Source organism: Pogona vitticeps, chromosome 1 (assembly GCF_051106095.1).
Source record: "Pogona vitticeps strain Pit_001003342236 chromosome 1, PviZW2.1, whole genome shotgun sequence".
NCBI classification, from domain to species: domain Eukaryota; kingdom Metazoa; phylum Chordata; class Lepidosauria; order Squamata; family Agamidae; genus Pogona; species Pogona vitticeps.
In genome coordinates, this window is record NC_135783.1 from 15,080,965 (window position 1) to 15,104,988 (window position 24,024).

A 24,024-nucleotide genomic window follows, 5' to 3' on the forward strand; every position below is an offset into this window, starting at 1 on the left:
TGTCAGTGGATCAGAGGGAATGCGCAGCAGCTGTAGTGCCATGCAGCACGAGTCGTACAATGCAGCATGACTTAAGGCGTGCCCATCTCTAATCATCATCAGAAGCAGCATTATCATCAGCTGATGCTAATGAATTTGGAGCTAAGTGAGCCTTTCTGAAGGGAGGTCTCCACATCTCCCTGGTGTCTAGAGAAAGGTCTCTGAATTTGATCTCAACAGCAAACGGGCTTCACTAGGTCATAAGCTGCTCTGCGGACCGAAAAAGGTTGGGGACCGCTGTCTTAATGTACTGGCTACTGATGGTGGCTCCCCAATATGATATTTTGGGGGGGGAGAAGGAGGGAATTCAAGAAGGCCTACAAAGGATGAGAGGATTCCACTGTGCCCCTGGCTGGGTTTGGGGTGCCTAGGGCAATGAGAGAGGGAGAGCATGTGTGTTTTCTGGGCAGGGTCCTTCAGAAAACTGCCTTCATGGATCAAATGTATTTCATTCACCCTCTGCTATGTTTATGAGAGTTGCATCAGGCTAATTTGTGGATCTTATAAGACTTGGCTGATTTACATTGCATTCAAATATATTCCATTACGAGCCTTCTCCATTCACATCCTATAATTGCATTGACATTTATTTTTATTACATCAAATAATTGACTCTGGGAAAGAAATTAGATAGATGAGAGCGCTACACAGCAGACAAATAGCAGCAAGGTGGTTAAATATTGCTAAAAGTTGTTTGCTCGTATTGTTTCAATAAACTGCTAAAAAAAACTGGAATGGAAGGCAGGGGCAGGACAGCTGACACCTCTGTCTTGTAGCTTTTTGTCAACTAATATATAGCTGATTTGGGATGCAATCCTGAGCTGCAGTATTCCTACCCATGTATACATCTGTTAAGTTCAATGAGGATAGCTCAGTGATTTACATACGTATCTGGTTGGGAGTTTGATTCCTCATTGTGCCAGGGGACTCAAACTCCCAACCAGATATCCCAACTTGACAGGGGCTGGACTTAATAATCCATAGCGTTGCTTCCAGCTCTACAGATCTATGATTCTTATTCTTATTCTTAAACATCCATAGTGATGTTTGGTGCAATCCAGTGCTTACTTACACCAGAATAGCATTCCTGGATAATTTGGTTTGTCCCACATTTTAGAACAGACCATCCTGATTTGTACAATTAATACACAGATTAAATACAGTGGGGTCTTGACTTGAGAACTTAATCCGTATTGGAAGGCGGTTCTCAAGTCAAAAAGTTCTCAGGTCAAATCTGCATTTCCCATAGGAATGCATTGAAAACCATTTGATCCGTATCTGCTGTTTTCCGTCCATAGAAACTAATGGGAAGCTGCTATTCCGCCTTCGACCACTAGAGGGGGATATTTTGTTTCTTTTTTTTTTTCTTAGGTCAAGAAAGGTTCAGGGAAGGCAGGAAAAATACAGTCCAGGCAGTACAAGTACCAGGCAGTCTGAAGACTGTCTCCCAATCCACTCTCTAAACGCTGGGAGGAGTGAGGAAGCAGACAGGCACCCTTTTCACTGGCCAACAGTTAACTGAAAGTTCACATTTTGCACTTTCCCTGCCTCCCACGTGGGTTTTTTTCAGTTTGTAACTCAAATCTAAGTACTTAAGTCAAGTCAATATTTTCCTATGAGAGCGGTTCTTAAGTCAAAGTGTTCTTAACTCAAACCGTTCTTAAGTCAAGACCCCACTGTATATTTATCCAGAAACAGCTTGTGGAGTGAACAGTACCTCACCCTGAATTTTTCAGAGGGGCTGCTGCAATAATGAACCCCCTCTGTGTTTATTCTTCAACATCTGCACTTTCCCCAAATTTTGCAATGAGATTCTTAGCACAAAAAATTGCATATACAACTGTGGATATGAAGGACAGCTGCATGGAAAAATCTACACCTTGCGGAAACATGTATGCAAGAAATGTATGACAGAGAAAGTTCCATGTACAAATAAACACAAATATGTTTGTGTGTGGATATTGGGTTAGAAAAGATTTATGACCCAGTGCGGATAGAGTTGGAGTCAGGGCACTTGAGTTCAAATCCCTGCTTAGTGACGGAAAACCACTTCGGGGAATCGAACTGGTAAAATCACACCTTAAAAACGACATTGAACTGAAAGCACTATTGTTGTTGTTTAGTTGTTTAGTCGTGTCTGACTCTTCGTGACCCCATGGACCAGAGCACACCAGGCCCTCCTGTCTTCCACTGCCTCCTGGAGTTGGGTCAAATTCATGTTGGTCGCTTCGATGACCCTGTCCAGCCATCTTGTCCTCTGTCATCCCCTGCTCCTCTTGCCCTCACACTTTCCCAACATCAGGGTCTTTTCCAGGGAGTCTCCTCTTCTCATGAGATGGCCAGAGTATTGGAGCCTCAGCTTCAGGATCTGTCCTTCCAGTGAGCACTCAGGCTTGATTTCCTTTAGAATTGATAGGTTTGTTCTCCTTGCAGTCCATGGGACTCTCAAGAGCCTCCTCCAGCACCACAATTCAAAAGCATCAATTCTTTGGGGGTCAGCCTTCTTTATGGTCCAGCTCTCACTTCCATACATCACTACAGGAAAAAACATAGCTTTGACTATGCAAACTTTTGTAGGCAAGGTGATGTCTCTGCTTTTTAAGATGCTGTTGAGGTTTGTCATCGCTTTCCTCCCAAGAAGCAGGCATCTTTTAATTTCGGGGCTGCTGTCACCATCTGCAATGATCATGGAGCCCAAGAAAGTAAAATCTGTCACTGCCTCCATATCTTCCCCTTCTATTTGCACTATTACTTATTGTATAAGTTGATTCCAGCATGAGGACACAGGACATAATGTGTATGAAATTGACACAGACTCTTTGTAGATGTCAACTGATTTTTCCCTCTGTTCCTGGACTTCTGCTAAAATCAGTGGAATTTACATGAGTATAGGACTGTGTCATACGCTTTATAACAATGCTTCCAGGAGGCAGTGGACTGGGATAATGGACTTGGTATATGCCAGGGTTATCCTGATGCTACTTTATGTATTATTATTTCGCTCACACATTTCATTTCCTTCCATTCTTTTCAACACCAGCAGGGAGCAAACCGTTGATCTGGATTACAATGTGTTTAGTGAGCTTTCTTGTGAGTGGCCAAAGAAAAATTCCCAGAATGCCATGGCTGTTCTTGGCCTCTCTTTAACTCTTTTGGTGTATATTGCCATCATTTGTCTCTTTTGATGTGCAGTAGTCTGTGTGTTCCATATATCTCCAGAGGCGTATGGAAAATCAAGTGTGAATAAGTTCTCACAAAGACTAAATCAACATTAAAATTGCTTTTGACCAAAAAGATCCAGGTAGGGCCTGGATTGTGGTTGGACTGAAGGGTATTTCCCCATGTGTTGTGTGACCACCAGGAAATAGGACACGCCAGATCTCTCCAGATGTGCTCCAAATTATGATCTATGTGACCCTGCCCTCATACCTATAATCTGCCTAGCTCAGCACTGTCAATGCGAACTGGTTTCAACCCTTCTAGAGATTTAGGCAGAAATTCTTCCAGATTTCCTTGAAGATGCTAGGAGTGGAATCGGAGATCTTCCACACTGCAAAACTCTTGCCCTACCATGGAGCCAAACACCCTTCCACTTTGTCAGCTGCTGAGTGACAAAGTGTACTGGTGCTTGGACAGAGCATGGACAGAGTTCCTACTCCAGTCCTCTGAAGATGCCAGCCACAGAGACTGGCAAAACATCAGGAAGAACAACCTTCAGAACACGGCCAAAGAAAAATACACAACAATCACGTACTGGTGCTTGATTGTCCAATTGCTTTAGTCACCAAGCTTGATCTAACCAGGTGTCAGGGTATGCAGCTAGGAACTACACTCTGGCTGTGTCCACACTGTCCCGATAGAGCAGTGGTTCCCAACCTTTGGTCCTCAGCTGCTGCTGGACTACAGCTCCCAGAAATCTTGGCCAGCACAGCTAGTGGTAAAGGTTTCTGGGAGTTTTAGTCCAAGGACATTGGGGGACCCAAGGCTAGGAACCACAGAGCAACGCTACACTGAAGTGAAGGAAAACAAACCGCTATTATGCATGCCATCTCTTTTCGGCCAAAGCCTGTTGTAGGTTTACTAGAGGAACCCTGTGATAATTGGCCTTTTGTCCTAGTTGCATTTCTTTCTATTGTTAAATCACATTGCTTTAACAATAGACAGGGAAAACAGGCAGTGGGGAAAGGAGGGGTGGGCTCATCCTTGGAAGCTGTATTTTCTTTCTCCCTGATCAGCATTGGCAGCTGTTCATTTTCTGCCTGAGTGCCTTCCAAAGAAGTCAGTTACCTTGGCAGTGATGAATGCTAGATGACGTACGGCCATCCCTATTTGCTAGAGTTTAGTCTCACCCTGACAAGAGGGGCTCAGATGTCTCTCTTGATCTGCTAACAATATTTCATCGAGCTGATTATTTATCATGTTTCCGAACCAGCTCAAACGATCGTAACCATTGTGATAAGGATGGCTGCTTTTACTGTTCGTGGAGGGTTGATACTTTATAGTGATGGAGTTCTAAGCTAAAAACATAGTCTGCAATAATTTTATTTTTATTGAAAAGTATGTGATAGATTATCCGTTTTGCCAGTGATCAAAAAGCGATCATGTGTTTTATAAAAGAACTAGGTACATACATTGTCATCCCTTCTCCTATGCCTCACCATCATTTGTTTTTCCACCTGCTTAAATACGGAGATGAATGCTGCATTTGTACTTTAAAGCCTAAATTTTAAAAAAGGAAAAAGGAAGAAAAAAGTCAGGCTCCAACTAGTCTTATTGGATCAACAAGATTTACATGAGAGTTGACTTCCCATTTGGCAGTTGGGCTTATTCTACTTGAAGCTGGCAATTAAATTTATACCTCGGAGTTGAAAACGTCCAGTTAGTTTTCTACGAATGACCATCCTTCTGGGAGGCCTTCAGCTGATAACAATTCACATTGCAAGCCAAGTCACAGGGAAAGAATAAAAAGTTGTGTTTTACTCACAGTTCTTCATAGATCAAAACAGCATTCTGTAGAAAAATATTAACTAGTTTCATGAACAGAGCTTAATGGTTTCATTGCTGCATGCTAACTCTACATGTCAACCCTGAGTGCTCACTAGAAGGACAAATTCTGAAGCTGAGACTTCAATACTTTGGCCATCTCATGAGAAGAGAAGACTGCCTGGAAAAGACCTTGATGTTAGGAAAGTGTGAAGGCAAGAGGAGAAGGGGATGACAGAGGATGAGATGGTTGGACAGTGTCACCGAAGCAACCAACATGAATCTGACCCAACTCCGGGAGGCAGTGGAAGATAGGAGGGCCTGGCGTGCTCTGGTCCATGGGGTCACGAAGAGTTGGACATTTCTTAATGACTAAACAACAAACAACAACAACTCTACATGACTGACACTATATTATTTACAAGATTTTTTAGCCGCACCATTACCAATCTAATTAAAAGGAGTGGGAAAAGAAAAGGGGAAACAATTGGCTGTTACTGGATAGATTGACATTCACCCCAGTCCAGAAAGGTCCGTCCTAGCCAAAACCTCTTAAAGGCATCCTACGTCAGTTGTACTAATTCCAGTTGTTTCCGCCAATATGTTTTGTGGAGCTTCAGTTAAAATCTTTGTTTACATTCAACGAATGTCTATTGCATTAATTGATCCCACTCATAGCCAGAAAAATGGATGGATGATGGCCCAGCCTACATTTATGTACAATGCGAGAAATAAGGGGTGAAAGAACCACACAGTTCTGTTATTATCAGTGTATCAAAATTATTCAATTTATTATCCAGTAATTTGGAATACGAATTGTTCAGCAACCGCTTATATATAATTAATAGCTGTTCCCTGTTATTAATTATACAGGATTGCACTGATTCACTGCAAAACTCCTGAAAGCTTGCAGCTGGTTTTATTTTTATTTTGCTCTGGCTTCCTCCCCCTCTTGAATGTACAGCAATTAGAATATTAATTGAAATAAAGCCCATTAACATTTGATGAAATAAAAAATTAAGAATAAGGGTATTTTAGGTTAAGCGTTTCATTTGTTGAAAGCATACTGATTATGTTATGTGTGTGTTTCTTTTATTCCCTTTTCATTTGACGATATGTAAGCCAGCATCAGAAAACTCCCAACATAATCGGACTCCTGTTACGAGGCATATATGCGAGATGCCGTATGGTGGTTGGAAATGTCAGAAAGTGGTAATAAGTGGCTTAACTAACAAATGTGTTACACATAAATGGATTAAGAAGGGGGGCATATTTGGCTTTGTATTTAGTAATACATCCTTAATCTGCAATGCTTTTAGGAGATTATGCATGCAAACAGTGAATAATAAACACACTGAATGCTGCAGAGCCCTCTTAAATACTACTGTGGCTGATACAAAGCAGCATTATCAAAGACTCTGTGGGGATAATAAATCAGTGGAGTGCCTTGGCTTGAAATATATGTGTGTAAGCCTATTCTTCAATGATACCATCTTGATGCTGTTGTAGTAGGTCAATTTTTTGGGTTAAAGTCTTTTTGGGAGTGCAATGGAGGTCAATAGCAGAGAAGAGCACAAACCTGGGTTTGGAGGTTCATGCTGCTTCTTATGTGCAGCATCCTGCCCCCACCTCCTCCAGCTGGTTCCTCCACTCACCAGCCTGCGTTCCTCCTCTTCATCTGTTCGCCCAGTCTCCAGCAGGAGCACAGGCTTCCCTGCCCTGCCTCCCCGGCTGATCACATGCTCAGACAAGAAGGGAGGACAGGCTAATCAATGCCCCTGCCAGGGACTGGTTGAACAGCTGCAGATCCACCTTCAGGCAACATCTCAAAGTAGAGATGAAGCATGGCTTTGCTCCTCAGCTTTGACCACCACCCATTTGATATCCCCACTAAAATCTACATCAACTATAGGGTTTAGCTATGTGCCACTGTGTTCTGCAAACCTCAGGTTTTGTTCCTCTACAATGAGACCTTGCTGTAGGTGGCAGATAACATGCATGCAAACATGTTAACTAATCTCCCCGCATCTGACTGCGATGTTTACTCCAGAAATTCTTTTAAACAATTTGTGAACCAGGTGAGAAAGAGAGCAGAGTCCTTTGTTTGCTGCACAATCTGGCTTTCCCCCTTATTAAGCTTTTATTCCATAAGCCTGAAGAGGTGGAATTGATCCATGAAAGCTCACATCAACATATAATAGTTAGTCTTTAAGGGGTGACATGTTTCTTTGTCTTTTTTTACTGCTCTTTTTTGCTTTGGATTTTGCACAGACTAACATGACTTCATGGGGTCATGAAGTGTCGGACCCGACTAAACGACTAAACAACAACAACAACAACAACATGACTACCTCTTATAAAACAACAACCACAAAGTTTTTAAAACACAGCAGAACATAACTAGAATGTATTTTTAGTGTAGGTCTGAGTGAGATTTGATATTGTTGGTTTGTCTTTGTGTGTGTGCCTGTTTGTGTATGTGTGAGGGTTAACTGTAAATCCACACAAGTTAGGTTTTAGTACATAGCTTTGTGTTGAATCTAGGTTTGGTAGAACAGAATGGAACTAGGTTTGAATCTAGGTTTGGTAGAACAGAATAGAACATGAATAGATGTTTCTCTTCCTATGTATGTGGGGAAAAAAGTTATTGGGAGGGATTAATCATTCACTTATCTCCATATAAGAACTAGTCAGAGAGACAATTCTGTTCAGAGTGTCCACATGTTTCTCTCTTGAGCTGAGCCCCCACAATCTGTCTTGGATAAACAGTGCTATTTCCTGGCATTATTAAAATAAAATAAAATAAAAATAAATGGCGTTGTTGGCTGATCCCAGTTGCAAACTGCCCTTCTCTATATTTTTTAATTTTCTGGTGTCTAGATATTTACATTAAGTCATTGCTTTTCCCATGGTGCAGAACCTTTAATGGCATCAGACTTGTCTGTAAGTCTTACCTTTGTAAACATTACCCATCAAGGATGGGTATTAAACATGATGGGCCATCTGATGTCTTCTAAGCTGTATGAATAGCTAACAATAACAGAGCCCCCCCCAAAACCTAGTAGTCTGTGCGCATTGTACCCCCAAAAATGAATTTCACTGTGCTCTGCTTGGTAAAATAATTGTAGTGCATGTCATTTGTATGCTATCATTCTGTTTCTTTCTCCAAGTCCTCAGGCTAAGCCAGGCAATGCACACAATTGCAAGCTTCTAAAGTAGCTTGCGGTTTCTTAGACCAACATTGTTTCTCCTTTATTATTATCCGCTCCAGGGCAGATATAAGGAAAGAGTAAGTGACCTTTTAAGATCCTTTGCAGTACAATGGAACATGATTCAGTGTCATCTTAATTAGTTTCTGATGCATTCTTTCCCTTCCTTTCCTAATTGGGGCAGGTTAATCATGAAAATGGCTGATAAATGTGCTCTAGCAAGCTTCACTTTGATACTTGTCTAGTTGATAAGTGGACAGGTAGACTATAATTAGACCCCAGATCCTGTCGGGTGATTTGTTCTGTGGGAAAGATGAGGCACCTGGGTCTCCCCGAAGTCATCAGCCTACCTTTCCAGATTGGTAATTGGGTTTATTTCGAAGTGGATTCTGAATCTCTGTGGCAATACAAGAAGAAAATTAAGAGGCCCGCAAGGTTCATTATATTCTCTTCCTGCAGATATTGTGGTGTGGTGTGGTGTTTTTTTTTTTTTTTTTTTTTTTTTTTTGGTCAGATCTCAAAACACATAGCAAAATACCAGATCAAAAATTCCTAGTATGATGGTTTCTTTGCATGGCATTGAGAAGGTTCCTTGACTGTTAATTACTTCTCAGTCTGTTTCGTTTAGAGTCGAGTAGCTTTTGCTGTGTGTGTCACAAAATACTGGAACTGAGTTTCCTCTAGCTCTCACTTTCTTGTGATTTGTTTCTTCTCTTCTTCCTCTGTCTTCTTCCTTGATGTTTCTTTTTGAAAACAACTGTCAGGCCCTCATGAGGATGAAGAGATACTTAAAATATTCCTGGTTTCTTTGTGGGCCCTTGCCGTGTTCTTGCCATGCATCTGTGTTTGTGAGTCTGTGTGTTTGTGTTCATTCCTTTTCCCCAGAACAAACCAAAAAAGACTTATCTTAATTCAAACCTGAAATACACATCCTTTCCGAAGACTATTATGATACCTCTGTTGTTTAATGTATCTTGCTTAATCTTTCTGGCTTCCAAAATGTGACCTACTGGGGAAAAAAAAAAGAGTTTAGCCCAAGGACCAAGGCCTGTATCCTGTTGGGTGATCACGCAAGTGGTCTTCCCTGTTTTTTGGTTGTGTCCGCCCTGCCACACAGGGATGTGACTGGTCACATGATTGGTTGCACAAGTGCACAAACTGGCACATGACAGGCATGCCAAAACAAACAAACAAAAAACAGCACAGCCTGCCCCCTTCCAGTGGGATACCGGTTCTAGAGATATTTGCCTAAATATTTGCATCCCGTCATAGAAGAATATTTGGGTACGCTTCGGTGAAGAGCTGAGTGAAGAATATAAGAAGAACCCTGCCGGCTGAAATCAAGGAGCCATCTAGTTGTCCACTGGAAGTCCACAAGAAATCCCAGAGGCCAGCAATGAAGATACAGGATTGTACTGTTTCTCGTAGAGCCAGTATAGTGTAACGGATAGAGTTGTGGACTAGGATTCACAAAGCCTAGGTTCAGATCCTGCTCATTGGGGTGTGCGTGGTGATAAACCATTCCTTAAACACCTCAGGTACCTCAAAAATCTTATTAACGCCACCATAAATTGGAAGCAACCTGAGAGCATATAAGTACAACTGCCTCTGGAAGGCATTAATGTGCCTTGTGAGTTATCTACATCATGAGGAAGCAAATTCTACAGTTTTCACTGTATATTGAGCGAAGTACTTCCACTCTGGTTTAGCAAATGACGTGGGATTCTAGGATTATGAGAAATTGAGAAAAAATATCTCCCTATCTGGTTTCTCTACACTCTGCATACTTTTATATACTTCTAGCGTGTCCCCCACCCTTCCGCCTCGCCTTTTTCCGTGAACCAACTAGCCCCAAACTTTGTAACCTTTCCTCATAAGGGATTTGCTCTGGCCCTTTGATTATTTTGATTGTGCTTTCCTCCAATAACATGAAATGAAGTTGTTCTGTGCTTCTTTGCAGAACAGGAGAAACCTGTGACATTACTAGGTAATGAGCGGGCTTGAAAGGATATTCCATTCAAAGGCAAAGACTGCATCTACTTGCATGACGTATGGGTTCCTAATATTGATGTGCAGCACATAGACTGTGATGCCGCCACACAGCTCCCTAGGTGCCCTTCAGCAAGTTGCCTCCCCTCAGCTCTCGTTCAGTAAAACAAGAATAATTAGGTTGACCTACCTAGCACGGATAAGGGGGCGGGAGAACAAGGTAACGATGGTAAATCTCCTTTCCGTAGTAAGTATTCCAGAAAGACTGTTGGATCTGGCACAAAATACATTCGTTCACATATCCTTTCTCTGGCAATAATAACAATAATTTTAAAAAGGGAGCCACAATATTTCGTAGTCTTTGCCCCTTGCGCATCGGTGTTTATCTGGTGTTTTACAGTTCAGCACTAGTTGATAGCAACAGAATAAGTAACATCCGTAAATTCACTCAGTACAGTTTGCTTTCCTGCTGTGCAAACTGGTTTTGTTTTTGGGTGTGCTTTTTTTGGGGGGGGAGGGGGTGATTTTATCTTCAAATTGATGTACCAGAAACTGAGGGGTTTAAAAAGCTCGAGCACAAGGGTGGAATGCAAAATCACACTGAGAGAGCCAGAAAACATCTCCCAGTTTATTGGGAGATGTACCAGATTGAGAATGACATTATGAATCTCTGTGTGCAGGAAGTGTCCACATTAAAGTTTAAATGTCCTTTGACACCATAGGGAAAAATAAAGAGTGGGTGGGGGAGAATATATTGATTTGAGGGATGGGAGAGTGGGTGGGTAATCCAAGTTTGTTACTCCATGGCAAATTTGAAACCTATGGTGTGATGCCCCATAATACCTGCATGCTTTCATGAATGCCAAGAGGCAGTTTAAGCATATCTCAGTTAATTAAGTTAGGGTAGGAGCTGAAGACTGTTAAGGCAAAGCTCTGCACAGATTTTTTTCACAAATATTGTGGAGACTAATACTAATCTTCAATATTTCTTCCATGCGTACAGGCACACACGGACGGACGTGAAGTACTCTTTGAATATCACATACACTTTAAAAACATGTGTTTGTATGTGTATGCATTCTTTATTTGGGTATCTGGATATGAAGCCAGAGTTGTTCACTTTTCCACTGCTCCTTGAGGGAAAAGAGCCAGCCTATGTGGCCCTGGGCAAGCTGCGTAGTCCTAGAATGTCCACCTGTACAATGAAAGAACAATGAAAGAGAAATAAAGGAAGACTATCTATGATTCTGACAGGCTAGATGACCTTTCCGGTGTCTGCCAGTTGCACAGACACATCTTTTGTAACCTGAGAGGGCATGTCCTCTGAAAATGCAGTAAACATCCTGTCTAGTCTCTCTGCCATGAACAGGGCATCTGCAGTTACCACTTTTGAATGCAGCTAATTCTCACTTTATCAAATCTTTCATTTGGTATTAATATACAGTATATATGTCATGTGTATCAAAGGCTACCATATGGGGGAAACATATGCACTAAAACCTTTCTATTTTAGTCACACCCTCTGCTCCACGAGGCATTGGTTGGTTGGAGAGCTTTGGTATGGAGAATGACAGGGTCTAATCCAGAGTTAGATGCTCAGAACTGGGTTGTAGATTGTTGGCATGTCATAGAGATGTGTGAAGCCATGAGAAAGGACTGAAGATTGTGATTTTGTGTGTAGCCATAATACATAGCTGCACTGGTTAGATATTGTGCAAGTCCTATTGAACTCATGGGGACTGTAGTTTGTTGACTACTTAGAATTCTGTGCAATTCACATAACTACCCCAGAGAATTTAAGTACTGCATTAAACTATAACTTTGGGAATTCCATAGGATGATACCATGACACTTAAAGTGGGTTCAGATTGGTATAACTGTGCAGTGCAGATGTGCTTGTAATCTCTGGCTTCTAACACCAAAATGGCCATTATGGCAGGCTCCATCACTCCTCTCATTTATTTTATTATTTTCTGTTGTGCTGGGATAACACAACCAACTTGGTGGTTTATAATGTCAATAGCATGGACAGTGGGACAGTTAAAACATATTAATACCATTAAAAGAAGCTTAGATTCTAGAAATGGGGTCAAAGTTGAGGAATCTGTCCTTTTTCTGGACTTCACCTTGGCACGTTAGACCTTGCTTGACACAGCTTCTGCCCTCGTGTAAAATATTAATTACTCAGAAGCCATGAAACTATTGCTAGAAATCTCTAATTAGGCTTCCTCCTTCCCCCCACTTCTAGCCCTTTTTCTTCCAGAAAAATAAAGTCACAATTTAAAACAATTAACTAGTTTTAAGAAGTTTTCAACTCAAATGTCACAATCTGACATCAGTAATGACAAGGGCAGAAAGCTAAACTAGCCATCTTTAAGGCTGCTATCTTGTTCCCACTTACCAGTACTTGTTGTTTTTGTTATGTACCATCAAGTTGCTTCTGGCCTATGGAATCCCTGTAAATTAATGAATTCCAAAAAGTTGTCTCATTGAAAGACTTGCCCAGGTGTTACAAACCGAAGGCTTTGATTTTCTTTATTGAGCAAATCCATTAGTCGGTTCTTATTTTCTTCCCCACTGCCTTCCACTTTCTCTAGCATTATTGTCTCTTCCAGGGTCTTCTTTTCTCACGACTTGTTCCAAGTACAATAACCTTAGTTATGCTATGTCTGATTAAGCTCCTCTGAGTTCAGCAGAGATCTCTTGATCCTGTTTCTAACTTCTCTACTTTTCCTGCCCTGCTTGCTGCACCTTGACAAAATTGACCGTAACGGGAGGAGGGGTCTGCTTTAATCCTATGTCATATATCTTTTTAAGTTTGAGTTGCTGCAAACTTTGATATCCTAAAGGGACATCTCTCCGGCTGTCATTGCTCTCAGATCCATTACTGTTGATTTAGAGCAATGGTTCCCAACCTTGAGTAACCCAGGTGGTTTCCCAGAAACCCTGGCGGTGAAGCCTTCTGAGAATTGCAGTCAAAGAATACTTAGGTTATCCAACTTTGGGAACCACTGATTTAGACAATCTGTTTTGCTCACCATGGTTGTCTTAATCAAATAAATTACAGTTCATTATTAATGTCGTTCATTATAGTTAAATCATGGAGATAGATTAGACCTCTTTGCCTGGAGCTTTAATGAAGCTAGTAGAAGTACTGTGACTAATGAATGTCCTGTTTTAGACCCAACAGAACGTATTATTTCCAAGCTTGCATTGGGGCACAACTCACTTGGGTGCTCTTGATTATTTATTTATTTGTTTGTTTGTTTGTTTGTTTGTTTGTTTGTTTATTTATTTATTTATTTATTTATTTATTTATTTATTTATTTATTTATTTAATATCCCGCCTATCTGGTCGGTTAAGACCACTCTAGGCGGCTTACAGCAAAAAACACACAGAAATATATATAAAAACAGTTACTACATAGTAAAATACATTTCACAAGATGGCACACGCATGGAATCTTTATCGTTAATCACTTCCCCCTTTTTAAGAATTCAAAATAAACATGTGTGTTCTTCTATTGGTTTTATTAAAAAACAATTTCCCACCAAAACGTGCCTTCATTCCAAAAAAACGAGTGTAGGCTTTTATGTTACATGTTGTAGTCTTTCAGTTTGAAGCACTGCTATACAGTTCTTCAGTTTTGCTGTCCCACCCAGCAAACGTAAATAATTTAAGTTTGGCACATTCACTAAACCAGAGAAGATCATGAAGATACCCGATACAGGTTGACTACTAAAGCGACACAAGGCAATGGCCTTCTGACCTCCCCGGAGTAAAATACAAGTATAAGAATGGGTCAACTGAAGCGTGATTAAGCATCTCCATATCAAGTGATACAGACTTTCCCAAGGGAGGAATTAATGTGGAGAAGAAGATGGTTAACTGTGCCCTGCACAAGCTATATTACCAGTCAGTTACAGCTTCTTCCTGCCCCCCACGCCCCCCAAGCACTTTAGATGAGAACAATAGTGGAGAAATGAATGCTTATATTCACGTAAATAGCAGTTCGGACCCCTCATCAGTTTTAGTCTGTTTGTGGTAAGATGGGGTGGTGACTGTGGTTGTAGATGCCATACTTTTGGGGAAAGTTGTCAATTTCTTGAGAGAAACACTGTGTTTTCACCCCATAATTCTTTATTAAATCCCCTCCTAGGCAGGAGAGTTTAATGGAAGGTTTACTTAGCATGGGGGCCAGTTGAGTGTAGTGAATAGGATGCTGGAACAAGACTTAGGAGACGTGGGTTCAAAGCCCTACTAGGCCATGGAGACTCACTAGGGGGGTGGCCGCGGTAAACCACTCCTCGAACATCTTACATATCTCAGGAATCCTGTTAGGGTTGCCATAAGTCAGATACAACTTCATGGCACAGAAAAACAGGAGGCGTAGTTTACAACAGATATGTATATAAATCTTTATAAATGATTTTCAGTTAATTTGGCTTTTATAGATACTCTGCAAGCAGCATTTCTTTGCTTAAAGTGAGATTTTAAAAAAACACCAAAATGTTATTTCTGTTAGGGACGGCAATCTTTGATTGTGTCATTGTTGCATATGAGAATAAGGAATTGCAACATTTCATCATGGTGAGGATAACAAAATGTTTCCAGACCCTTTCATTGAGTGTTTTCTTGCCTATTCAAGAATGTGTGGCTTTGTTGTTTTGCACAAATTGCACACAGTTGTGAAGCTTGCACAACTGGAAGTGGCAGCTGCTTTGTTTCATGGACTTACGAATTAGGATCATTGTGTGGGTACTCTGCGGATTCTTATGTGTATGCTCGATATGTTTGCACATACAAAAAGACACACATGGAGATGGCTTCTTAACGGGAAGGGACATTAGTTGCTGAGATCGGAAGAAGAAGTAACTCCTTGTCTCCCTCTTGTGGTGGAGCTGAGGAATTTTTCTGGGCTCTAAAATTCCTCATTGTGGTATCCTGTCATATTGAGACTGCCTAAACAGATGAGGAATTTAGTTAGGATTCTTCACATACCTGTTTTCAGTTCAGGTGCCTAGTACTGTAAACTCCTCTGCCCCCTCTTCCTCACACACACTCTCTCTCTCTCTTTACTGTTGCCTTACGAAGTTATTTTCTGAACAGATTCGAGAATTGTGTGCCAACAAGTTAGTAAAGAATGATCAAATACTGGAACAATCTGTGAAACAAAAACAGGAAGAACAGGCTGGAACACAGCCTAAATCTTGTCTTGTTTCAGCCTCCACCTGTTTCAGCCTTCACCTGCCTTAAAGTACACAGATCTCTCCCTTCTATGGGGCTAGGTTTCCACTATGTATTCAAAAATCAGCTTTTTGAATGTAGTGAAAGAAAAATGGGTTTGAAGATTAATTCATATTCCAGAGTTGTCGTGTGCCAAGAGCATAATTCATAATTAGTTGGTGCTGGCCAACTTAATTATTCAAAGTGTCAAAAATTAGCTTAAGTGCCCCTCATAAAACTGTTAGTTTGACAGGGCAGTGGTTGTCGCTTCAAACCACTGGGAGTTTAGATATTCAAAGGGGATACTGCTTAATTTAAAAGGTATTTGGTCGTTATTAGAAAGCTTTTGTGAATAGATAATCCCTCACCTACTTTTTAATGATTTCTTTTACTGGAATGAAATGGTAGGCTTGTCTGAAAACGCAGGCTGTTTCTTGGCAGTGGAAAGGCAGAGGTCAGAAACGTTTGGACTTACGGCATCCAGAATCCTGACTGGGAGATTCCGGGAGTTGTTTGTCCAAAAAATCAACTTTTCCCCTCTGCAAGCAATTCCCCTCCACCACCTCTTGGAGTGGTAGGGTGAACGCTGTCCACCTATGCTTTTCCCATGACATATGGGGATAACCCTGGGAACACATATGGTGACCAGATGGAAAAAGAGGACAGGATGGTTGCTTAGAGAAGGAAATGTCATCATGTTCAGCTTTTAATGCAAAGGAATAATAACTATGTGCCATCAAGTTGATTCTGACTCTTTCTAGGTTTTTCTCACTATAGATTATTTAGAAGTGATTTACCTTCTTCTTGGGGGACCCAGAGACTGTGCAACGTGCCCATGACTACACTCCTCTAGTGCCCATGACTACACTCCTCTAGGGAAGCACAGTGGGGAATCAAACTCCCAAGACTTTAATGGAAGCTACACCTACCCTTCCTTAAATTCAGCCCTCCACCCTATTGTTAAAGGTATAGGAACCCTGTCTCATTTTCGTCTGGTCATCCTAGAAACACCCATACCCACACACGAAGTATGGGTACTCCGCCCGTCTCAGCTGCTAGAGACAAATAGTGTATGTGCATAATTTAGCTGAACTTACTGCAATAGCTGAAAACCAATATAGATGTAACCCTGGTGGTCTCTTAACCATGGTTAAGAGGATAGAAACACCTCTTCAAACCCTTGATCCTTTGTTTGGAATGAAGTCCCCCTAGCTTTAACCACGGTTAAAATTTAAAATTGTTCCCAGTGTTCCTTCTTAACCAGGGTTTGCTAATTTGCTGAAGAGTCTAGATATAAACCATGTTTACCATTCACCATGCATGGGAAAATACACTCTAAATGTTGAGTGCCCACTGTAGGACCAAGGACCAAGAGAAAGTTCTTTGCCCCAGGACCGAATGATATGCTGGACACTATTTTGTTTGATTGTTCTGCATTTTGTGCAAAATTTCTTGGCGTGCAAAACCAGTGGAGGTTTCCCACACACACACACACACACTTGGAGAGGATAAGGGCTCACCTTCACCACCACCCATAGACTGGCTGGTTAAGTGAACAGATTCAAGCTCCCCATTCAGTGGTTCTAATTACATATTGAAATCCATGCCACAAGGCAACATTTGACATTTGTCGCAGTTGTGGGGAGAGGGGAGGAATGTCTGAATCTGTACAAAAATCATTCTCATTCTTATTGGCAGAGAAAAATCTCATCATTTCACAGCACTTATTGCTCACTCACAAGAGAATGCACAAGGATTAAATAATCAATAAATGCGCTAAAATAAATAAGTGCATTAATAAATGCACATCCATATTAAAGAATAGCAATGTCCCCCTGAGGCATTTTGTATGTATGCGTGTTGGGGATGGGACGACTGTTCATCTCTGGGGGAAACGTGTGGCCCGTGTTGAACACACAGCATGAGAAATGGGGAAGAAAGTCCATTATGCATTGTTGTAGCTAGTTAGAGACCAAAACCACATTGAGAAACCTTATAGTATAAACAATGTTTAAAACAAAAATAAGAAAGAAAGCACAACTTACGTGATTACTCAGTGCAATGAATACACAGTCATTCAGCATGTTCAATGATTTAGAAGATATATAAGGTTTCCACTAATATAGGAATGTTTTTTTATTTAAAAAATCACTAAATTCTAATTGGAGTCTGTTTGGATAAAGTAAATTTAATAGGCACTATAGGAACCCAGTCCAGACGAGGAGACGACATGGAAAAACCAGGAATCGATCTGATTTCTGTAACCCAACCTCTACCCCCTTTTAAAAATTATTATTGGAAAGTTAGAGCTTCTTTCTGTCTACTTCAATCCCGGTCCCTCCAAGTCTGAGCTTCAGGTCCAGTAGCCATCCCTTCTAACCTACACCCTCACTTCTTGATTTGAGTCCCTTCTTACCTTTCAGAATCTTCTTGGACCTTGAGAAGCTGCTGACACACACACACACACCCAATCTCCTGTTGTTCATTTCAACCAACAAACCGATCTGTTAAGAGAAATCATCTCAATCGGCTTCAATCAACCTAGTTTAAAAATGGCAAAATACAATCTTACAGTTGTAGCATTGCCGTGGTGTTGCTCTGTAACTGTTTCTCACTTTCCGGCTTTTTCTGGACTGAGCCCTTTCCATAAGTGCCTCACAGTCGCAGGTACAGGGTTGCAAATTAGACTGGGTAGGAATGGAATGTTGACTCCAGAGAATTTATGTACACTGGAAGGGTATGTGAAAATCTCTCCATGTTTATCTCAATGACTTTCTCTGGATCTCACCTGTATTTCCCTTTTGGACTTGTTTTGCAATGGGTTTGTGCTTCCTTTCTACGCTGAAAGGTCCTGCACATATTTTTTGTACACATTTCCCTGTGTTACATATTCCTTTGTGCATTATTTTGTAATTTACAGCTGTTCCCCCACTGACTAACTTGTGTAAAAAAGGTAAAGGTAAAGGTTCCCCTTGACTATTTTCGCCCAGTCGTGTTCGACTCTAGGGGGCGGTGCTCATCCCCGTTTCAAAGCCATAGAGCCAGCATTTTGTCCGAAGACAATCTTCCGTGGTCACATGGCCAGTGCGACTTAGACACGGAACGCTGTTACCTTCCCACCGAAGTGGTCCCTATTTATCTACTCGCATTTGCATGCTTTCGAACCGCTAGGTTGGCGGGAGCTGGGACAAGCGACGGGCGCTCACTCCGTCACGTGGATTTGATCTTACAACTGCTGGTCTTCTGACCGTGCAGCACAGGCTTCTGTGGTTTAGCCCGCAGAGCCACCACATCCCTTAACTCGTGTATCTGTTTGCATTTTAAAAATGTGTGTATTCCTCAATGCAAACTTGATGTCTCCAAAATAACCCAAGCTTCCTGTTCCTATCCAGGTGCTAGGTGGGAGCTTTCTTTCTGAATCATACAGTTAATTAATTTATTAATCTACCCAGCCTATCTAGTGGCTAGGCCACTATTCTGGATGGCCCTACTATGAGGAACTAGGCCTAGCTCATCCTCTACGCCTTGTAGTTTAGGCCTTTTCTCCCCAGGCGAGTGGCATTTAGGTTTCTATCAGGTATGTGTCAATCAGGCAACACTCACTGAATGAGGAATTATGGGATACGTTAGTATCACTACCTTAGTACTTGCGCTCGTAATTTCTAGATTAGACTACTGTAACGCGCTCTATGTGGGGCTTCCTTTGAAGCTGATGTGGAAACTTCAAGTGGTGCAGAGTGTGGCGGCCAGACTCCTTACTGGAGTGAGAAAATACCAACATATCTCTCCTACTCTGGCCATGCTGCACTGGCTGCCCATCCGTTTCCGCATTGACTTCAAAGTGTTAATGCTTACATATAAAACCCTAAACGGTTTAGGACCTCAATACTTGGCGGAACGCTTACTCCCAACTAGTTCTACCCGTGTCACCCGCGCAAGCCAGGAGGTGAGGCTGAGGAGCCTGACGTTGAGGGAGGCCCGGAAGGAAAGAACTAGAAACTGGGCCTTCTCGGCGGTGGCTCTTCGCCTCTGGAATAACCTACCTCCGGAGATTCACGCTGCACCCTCGCTGGGTACTTTTAAGAACCAACTAAGAATGTGGATGTATAGGCAGGCCTTCCCTTCCAGTTAATTCCTGTTCTCTTTACTTTTTTTCCTCTTTATTTGATTTATTTTTATCATTTAATTAATTAATTGTTATAAATTTTTTAAGAACTTGTTATCCTTATGTTGTAAGCCGCCTAGAGTGGTCGAAATGACTAGATAGGCGAGGTATAAATACAATAAAAAAATAAAAAAATTACGTAGTCCCAAGAAATCTGAAAACCTCATTTCTACCCAAGACTCTGTGTGTGTGACAGCCATTCCTGTTGCATGACTATTCTAGTAAACCTCCAGGAACTGAGGATTCATTTTTGAAATAGTTTTACAGGGCCTCTCCCTGCATACCATTTAACCCCCCCCTCCAAAAATACCTATTGTTTTCAACCTCTAAATAACCTTCAAGCCAGATTTGTGTTTTTGGACCGAGAGGTCAGACTTTTTCTTGTATGTTTGGCTCTCCCTGTGATCTCTGGTCCAGAATGGTCCAACTCTGATGTAGCAGGCAAAAGGAAATAACCCAGGCCATTTCTCCAGAGAACCACTTTCTGCTAGAAGAGACAATACCAAAGTTAGATTGACAAATGGGATTGATAGAGTGTGAGACCATAAAGCTGATGCGGCTGTTCCAAACATACGATGGTATGAATAATTCTGTATCGATTTTCAAAGGATAGAGGAATGTTAGCGTCCAAGTCTGCTCATTGCCTTAGACGCTGGCATCCTTATACTTATTTTTATGCTAGTTTGCCATTTTATTTTGTTATTGTACAGTGGTTTAGTGAGATTGGTTTGGGAGTGTCATCTATCCCAGCTCACTTTATTGGCCAAACCATTTTATTCGATCAGGTAGAACGTTTGCCATCCTCTCTTACCGTAACAATTCTCTGTGGCACAGAGGAAGCCTCAGAAATGGCCTCCTTATTAAATTGCATGTTTTATTATTGCTAGGGCAAGCGCGGGAAGAATTTTCTGTAAAATTGACTTTACAGTTTGCACGCTGAGGTGTAGCCTCACTTTTTCTTTTGTGACTCCATGCAAGAAGCATTCCATGTAGAAAATTATCTGTTTGCTCTGCCTTCAATGGGGGAGAAAATTGCAATTCTGTAATTATGCTTAACCCTTAATTGGGGATGGAAAAAAATCGGTCCATTTCACTCCCTCCTACATTCAATTAACCATACATAACAATGCATACCCTTTGCCTCCCAAATTTGAAAAGGTCTGCAAATGTTTGTAAATCCTTCAAAAACAATTAAGGGAATTAAATTATATCCTACATTTACTAGCTGAATTCTATATCTTTAGCTTTTCTGAAGCTTGGGAAGTCTCATATTATTTGCCCACCACATACCTGTTAAGACACAAGAGCATCTCTGGGTGGAGGCAGAAGAAAATTTTGCCTGAATCCCTGAAGGGGTGCAACCAGTAACTCTGCATTACATGGATGCAGTCCAGCCTAGAACAAAGGTAATGGTAGTTCACTCACTCTGCACTTGGTAACTGTTCAGGTTTTAGACTCCTAGAGGGCAAGATATCGATCAAGCCTCTTCCATGAAAGGATCTGGAAGCAGAACAGATCTGTAATCTCACGGGCAAGAGATTAACATGTCCAGTCAAGGGGCGGCATCTATTTCCTTTTCGACTTGGGGGGGGCAGCACCCTCTCCCACTGGCAAATTTCTGACGTGTCCAGAGATGTCTTTTACAGCTGAAATGGGGGAAACAGGTGGCAACAGGATGATTGTTGTCATTCATGAGAGGCTATGGTGCTTATTGGACTCCAGAAAGGGGGAGAATAATGCAGTTCCCAGGACTCAGGAAGGTACCCATTCCTGCATAACCTGCATTTGGGACCTCACAACTTGTTGGAGTGTCTTTTCCTAGGATCTACTACCTGGGCCACCCAATCATCTCAGGCTGTCTTCTTGTGAGTGGCCAGCCCGACGGAGGCCTGGAAAACACCCATCAGCCACTGGGCCTTCTCAGTCAGGGCCATGATATTATGGAATTCACTGCCCGCTGATGTGCGTTGAATTCCTTCCTTTATGTCCTTCAGGTAATAGGTGAAAATGGTCTGCCCTCTACATGTGGGAGATATCCCAACCCATTCTGTGTAATTTTTAATTCATCTGCTGGTGTCATCTGTGGGTTGTTGGGTTTTTTTTGTTATGTTATATTATTTTAAACTTATAGTGTTTGTTTTGTTATCTTTACAGTGGGGTCTTGACTTGAGAACTTAATCCGTATTGGAAGGCGGTTCTCAAGTCAAAAAGTCTGTAGGTCAAGTCTCCATTGACCTACAGTGCATTGAAAACCGATTAATCCCGTAACATTTTGGTTTTTTCTGGTCTGTAAGTCAATTCTCAGGCTGCAAGTCAAACCTAAATTTTGCGGCCAGAGAAGTCTGTAACTCAAAAAGTCTGTAAGTCAAGCCGTCTGTAAGTCAAGGGTCCACTGTATTCGTTATTTATGTGTTCTTTCGTAAGCCTCCCAGAGTAGGGGCTCACAACCAGATGGGCAAGATATCAATCAATCAGTCAGTCAGTCAGTCATCCAGTCAATCAGAAATAACCAGGATCTGGCTACTTGTTAATAAACTACCCACCTGGCTGTTCCCCTTTGACACATTCACTGCTAATCTGTCTTTCTGACAAAATCATGGAGCTGGTCATGTATGAGACTACTGTGTGTGGATGACCTTGTAATCATCTCTCTGGATCTGGTGGTTGAGGCAACTTAAACAAACAATGGTAGGTAAAATGTCATGCAGTATTTTGGTCCTTGTTGCTTGAAAATCAATCAGCAATGCAGGTGCACACGCTTCAGCTCTGAAGAGGACAAGCCTTGCCTTCGCTAGTTTCCCTCTTCGCATATTCTCAGTGGGATGATTCGACTGAAAACCAATTAACACATACACATGCTCTCCTGCAGAGAGACACAAAACGCCACACATGCCAAATAGTCAGGTGCTTCTCTGTGAGAGGAAAGTTAATATGCCAGCTTCTCAGTCTTTCTTGTTGTTTCGTCGGTAAGTTGTATCCAACTCTTCATGACCCCATGGACCAGAGCACGCCAGGCCCTCCTATCTTCCACTGCCTCCCGGAGTTGGGTCAAATTCATGTTGGCCGCTTCGATGACACTGTCCAACCATCTCATCGTCTGTTGTCCTCTCGACAGTGTCATCAAAGCGACCAACATGAATTTGACCAAACTCCAGGATGCTGTGGAAGACAGGCGTGCCTTGGTCAATGGGGTCACGAAGAGTCGGACATGACTTAATGACTAAACAACAACAACAACAACAAAGTTAATAAAAACTACCATTAGATAATTAAATAGTTAATTAGGAAGAAGATTATCAAAAGTCTGGTGGAAAAGCAGTGTCTTTATTTGCCTTCCAAACCTTAGGAGGGTGGGGGCGTGACACACCTTCAGCCATCAAGTATTCCATGCGACAGCCACCACTGAGAAGACCTGAGTCCTGGTTATGTAACTCTGGCATTCCCTCAAGGTGTCCACTTGCAATGTCAGGGTTTGGAAGGTGCGGGTGGTACCTCAGAGAAAGAGGTGGCTCAACAGGTAACAAGGGTTGTTGTTGTTTTTTTAAAAAAATTAATATCTTCAAAATATGCACATTAGTAAAATCACATAAAATCCACCTGTTCTGAAACACAGAATGCAAAAATAAGCAGAACTGTCCACGCAGGGATTTTTAAAAATATTTTTTTTTTCAAGCCAGTGTGGAACTGGGATGGAATTAGAATGGCAGAGGGAATCTGAAAAACAGAAAAAAAAGTAGCCCAATTTTGCCAGAAAACTGTGACGCAACATTCTGTGTGATAAACTAATGCTTCTATCCTGAGTAGCTATTGGGATGGCTGGTTTAATTGAGCTACCTTTAAGGTAGCCAGAAAATTTAAAGTGAAATGTGGCCACAAACCCAGCTGTATCCCAGCTTCATGACTCCACCAGCATTTGCCAAGAATTCCAGTAATTCTGGTTTTCCAGATCCGTTATGGCTTTTACTGCATCACTGCCTTACAGTAAGTACAGCCTGCTTAGCCTTTGAGTTTTCCATTCCAAGTAAAAGGTTTGATTTATACCTGTTTTGAAAGCTAGTGCTTTAATTCTGTGCTCACAGGAGAGCAGTGGCTCTTGAGCATAGCTCTTAGTCTTTGGGAGACATTCTGCCACCACTCCCTTGAACTGCTCCTACTACGCCTTATCTCTTCCAGCCATATTGGCGAAGAATTCCGCAGCTATCACTGTTTATTTATTTATTTATATTTTATTAATTTTATTTATTTATTTGACTTATATCCCGCCCATCTGATAAGTCTGTACCACTCTGAGCGGCTAACTATGTTCAGTGTGGCCTTAGTGCTGGATGTCTGAGATGATGGTAAAGTGCAATACAGTGGTGCCTCGCTAGACGATGTTAATCCATTCCACTGAAATCGCTGTTTAGCGAAAT

The 24,024-nt window shown here is 41.7% G+C and overlaps 1 protein-coding gene and 1 long non-coding RNA gene across 51 annotated transcripts in view; both read left to right on the plus strand.

The window, feature by feature from the left end:
• Positions 1 to 24,024, plus strand: part of NRXN1 (neurexin 1) — a 1,165,889-nt gene that overhangs the window by 919,215 nt on the left and 222,650 nt on the right. The window lies entirely within an intron of this gene.
• On the plus strand, positions 1,784 to 9,115 carry LOC144585131 (uncharacterized). Its single transcript, XR_013539639.1, has 2 exons — positions 1,784 to 7,566; positions 7,604 to 9,115. It is a non-coding gene; the product is annotated as an uncharacterized LOC144585131 (long non-coding RNA).